The sequence below is a fragment of the Sus scrofa genome, chromosome 10 (assembly GCF_054392235.1).
Source record: "Sus scrofa isolate SSC_HxYL_T2T_F1_AM1 chromosome 10, Sscrofa_HxYL_maternal_Yorkshire_Landrace_v2.0, whole genome shotgun sequence".
NCBI classification, from domain to species: domain Eukaryota; kingdom Metazoa; phylum Chordata; class Mammalia; order Artiodactyla; family Suidae; genus Sus; species Sus scrofa.
The window spans coordinates 37,859,705-37,864,583 of record NC_139392.1 but is presented as its reverse complement, the minus strand read 5'-3'; the positions used below and the strand labels follow the sequence as shown (position 1 = coordinate 37,864,583).

At 37.3% G+C, this 4,879-nt stretch overlaps 1 pseudogene; it reads right to left on the bottom strand.

The window, feature by feature from the left end:
• Positions 1-381: 381 nt before the first annotated feature.
• On the bottom strand, positions 382-2,939 carry LOC146399002 (olfactory receptor 4A47-like; annotated as a pseudogene).
• Positions 2,940-4,879: the final 1,940 nt, after the last annotated feature.

Genomic DNA, 4,879 nt, shown 5'->3' with positions numbered 1-4,879 from the left:
GGCTGGTGGCTACAGCTTCAATTCGACCCCTAGCCTGAGAACCTCCATATGCTGTGGGAGCAGCCCTACAAAAGGCAAAAAAGACAAAAAATCAATTTAACTATGTAACAATCTCCTCAGTAATTCATTATGTATTATTGGCACATTATTGTTTATCATTACACCTTTCTAGGTACAGTGAGACTACAGTAATTATGAGCCTTACATCCCAGCATGGAAGGAAACTTTTATGAAAAACATAGCTGTACACTTGTGTTTTTAATTATAATTATCATTAACTCTTTGAAGAATAAGAAATCAGTATCAGATTTAAGTTGGCCTCTGCATTCCAAAGAAATGGACACTGATGACAAATGTCTCCCTTCATGATGAATGCCAAACTTATTTACTATAGGATATGATGCATTTTCTCCAGAACTTATTCATAGCATTAGTCAACTAAAAATTTCTTAGACCATATATTAATGGATTCAACATAGTGCTTACAATTGTATAAAACACACTCGGTGATTTGTCAATGGCAAAGATCATAGCAGGTCTTACATACATGAAAACACAGGGAACAAAGAAGCAAACAACCACAGAGAGATGGGAACCACAGGTCTAGAGTGTTTTCTTCTTCCCTTCCTGACTCAGGTTCTTTAGAGAGTTCAAATGACTCCATAGGAGATGACTAAGAACATAAATGAAATAGAACAACTCAGCTCTCAATTGGATGTAACTAAGAAGCCAGTCACATAGGTGTCATTACAGGCAAGTTTCAATAAGTGGTATGTTGTCACATATATAATGATCAGCGACATTGGGGTCACAGAATGGGAGTCCATGAATAGTGCTGAATTCAATAACTGAGTGCAGAAAACTTCCAACCCAGGATACCACCAGTAGCACAACACACATACTTTGCTTCATGATAACCAAATAATTCAAGGGCTTAGAGATGGCCACAGAGAAGTCATAGAACATCACCAAGAGAAGGACAATTTCTGACCCTTCTAAAACTTGCTCAGTTAAGAGCTGGATCATACAGGACTGGGAGGAAATGGTATTTCCCCCCCAAAAAAAATGTCTAAAATCAATCTAGGAGTAATAGAAGAAAAAAAATGTGAGATTCATAAATGATAAGCTGACAAGATAGAAGTGCATCAGTGAGTTCAGGGCCTTACCAAAATTTATAGTCACAACAATGAACAGGTTGCCCACCATGGTCAAACTGTTGCAAAGTAACATAAAAAAAGGACTTTTTGCTCCTTTGGATTCTGTGTGAGGCCCAGGAGGACAAAGGAAGTCACACTGTTTCTGGTTCCATTTGGTCTGTATAGGAATTGACTTCACACATTAAAAGCAATTTACCTATAAATCACTTCAATGCATTATAAGAATAACCTTTTATTTATAGATCCATTAGAATAACATGTATGGAATATATCTGTGTCGAATATATCATAAATATTGTGATTACCAAGCTAAATAAGCCCAAGTCTCCTACCCTCAGTGATATGATACATCATGAGGAATCAGTCAATTCCAGATCCATGTACTAAGTGGCTTTAAATGTGTATTCACACAGTGCTAAATGTCATATAATAGGAATATATTAAGCTGGAATCAGAGAAGGCTTCCCAGAAGAAGTAATGCTTCAGCTGATTTTTTTTAATTTAACAAATAAAAAAGAGGGCTTACATCTGCTAACACCAATTATACACAGAGGAGATAAACAACCTACTACTGTATAGCACTGAGAACAATAGTTAATGTTCTATGATAAGGCATAAAGGAAAATTGTATTTTAGAAAATAGTGTTATCTGTACCATATTTTACATTCCACATACAAGTAATATCATATGGTATTTGCCTTTCTCTTTCTGACATACTTCACTTAGGATGAGTATCCCTATTTGCATCCAGGTTACCAAACCTATCTACAAAACAAAAATAGGACTCACAGACATGGAGTTCAGACTTGTGGTTGCCAAGGGGGAGTTGGAAAGGAGTGAGCTGGACTGGGAGTTTGGGGTTAGTAGATGGAAACTAATACATTTAGAATGAATAGGCCATGAAATCCTACTCTATAGCATATGGAACTAGATCCAGTCTCTTGTGATAGAACATTATTGAAGATGATTTGAAAAAAAAATATATATATAGCAGAAATTTGCACAGCATGTAAATCAACTGTATTTCAATGAAAAAAGTATGTGTGTATATATATATGTGTGTGTGTGTGTGTGTGTGTGTGTGTGTGTATACCTGAGTCACTTTGCTGTACAGCAGAAATTAACACAAAGCTACAAATCAATGATACTTCAATTTAAAAAGAAGATTTCATCCCATGCATTGACTGAAGTGGGTGATGGAGTTACACATATCTGTGCACATATTTTCACTTGGTTAAAACTAAGGTTTTAAAACTATAGCTCTAGGAGACAGAATTAAAATGGCAGAATAGGACTGTAGCTCAACTTCTCTCATAAAAACCAGACTCACAACCAAATTCTGAACAATCAAACCAAATGAACTGATACTCTACTCCAGAAGACAAAGAAGAGACCACATCAAGATTGTACAAGAGGTGATTATGTGATATAAGCAACCCCATTCCCACCAGGAAGGAAGCCCACAGAATGGAAAGTAAGTGTATCACAGAGACTCACCTACAAGAGTGAGAGCTCTGAACCACACATCAGGTCCCCATGCTTGGGGACTTGGGATTGGGAAAAAGGGCACCCAGATCATCTGGCATTGAAGGCCAATAGGACTTATGTGCAGGAGCTCCACAGGACTAGGGGAAATGGAGACACCATTCTTGAAAGCTTCACAAAGACATTCATGTGCACTGGGTGTCAGGTAAGAGTGGAGGCTCTGTTGGAGTCTGGGTTGGAACTGATTGCAGTTCTTACAGAATCTCCTGGGAAAACAGGGGGTCACTGTGGATCATTGTTTGGAAAGGATGTTGGAGGCAACAGTCTCAGGAGTATTCATCAGTGTGTTTCTCTAGAGGTGGCACTTTCAGGAGAATCTGGCCCTGCCCATCAGTGCTGAGAAGCCCCAGGCCAAATAATAATCCAAGTCATATCAGAGCACCACCCATCAGCAAAACAGTCTGCCTAAAAACCCCTCAGGCACACAGCTGCCTATAATCTCACCAAGAGACAAAATAACACCCTCTAGAGGGATAAGAATCAGCTGCAACTACCATGGGCAGACACCAGTCCCTCCCATCAGGAAGCCTATAGCAAGCCCCTGGTACCAACTTCAGCCAAAAGGAAGACAGACATCAGAAGTAAAAAAGACTACAACTCTATTGTCTACAAAAAGGAGACCACATCATAAATGTGTAAAAATGAAAAGGGAGAGAACTATAACTCAGATAATGGACAACAAAAAAGAAACCAGAAAAACAGTTAAGTGACCTGGAATTTATCAGCCTCCAGGAAAGACTTTAGACTGATGATTGTGAAGATGATGTAGAACACTGGAAAAAGATTGGAGGCAAAGACTGATAATTTACAGCAAATAATGAGCAAAGAAAATAAAAAAATTTAAACTTAAGCAAGCAGAGATGCAAAATACAATAACTGAAATGAAAAATTCATTAGAAGAAACCAATAGCAGAATACAGGGTACAGAACCAATAAGCGAGGTGTAGAACAGACTAAGGGAAATCACCGAAGAGGAAAAGAAAAGAGAAAAAAAGATTGAAAAGAAGTAAAGACAGTCTAAGAGTACTCTGGGACAATGGTAAAAACATCAATATCCATATTATAGGGGTGCCAGAAGGAGAAGAGAGAGAATGCGACGTAAAAAATATTCAAAGAGATAATAGCTGAAAACTTCCCTAAAGTGGGACAGAAACCACTCACTCAATTCCAGGAACCACAACAAGTACTGTATAAAATAAACCCAAGGAGGAACACCCTAAGACACATATAATCAAACTGACCAAAATTAACGACAAAGAGAAAATATTGAAAGCAGCTAGGGAAAAGAAACAAATAACATACAAGGGAACCCCAATAAGTTTACCAGCAGATTTTTCAGCAGAAACTCTGCAGGCCAGAAGGAAGTGGCATGATATATTTAAAATGATGAAAGGAAAAAACCTCCAACCTAGATTACTTTACCCAGCAAGGCTCTCATTCAGATTTGAAGGAGATATCAAAAGCTCCACATATAAACAAAAGCTGACAGAATTCAGCAACACTAAACCAGCCTTACAACAAATACTAAAGGGACTTCTCTAGGCATAAAGGAAAAGACCATATCCAGAAACAAAAATACCACACATGACAAAGCTCACCAGTAAATGCATACATCAGTAAAGTTTGGAAATTATCCAGACACAAATATGCTACCCAAATCAGAAATCCTGAGAAGAGGAGGGTATGAATGGAGGACACTGGAGATGTACTTGTAATTAAGAGACCAACAACTTAAAACATATATATACTCTTGTATCAAAACTTCAGAGTAACTGCAAACCAAAAATATACAGTTGATACACACACAAATAAGAACAATCAATTCAAATACAACACTAAAGATAGTCATTAAACCACAAGAGGAGAGAACAAGAGAAGAAAGTGAAGAAAAAAGAGCAAAAACAAATCCAAAGCAATTAATAAAATGGCAATAAGAACATAAATATCAATAATTATCATAAATTTAAATGGGCTAAATGCCCAAACCATAGACTGGCTGAATTGATACAAAAACAAGATCCATATATAAGCTATTTCTAAGAGACCTACTTCCCTTTTATGGTCACATACAAATAGAAAGTGAGAGGATGGAAGGAAACATTCTATGCAAACAGGAATCAAAAGACAGCTGGAGTAGCAGTACTCATATCAGACAAAATAGACCTTAAAATAAAGA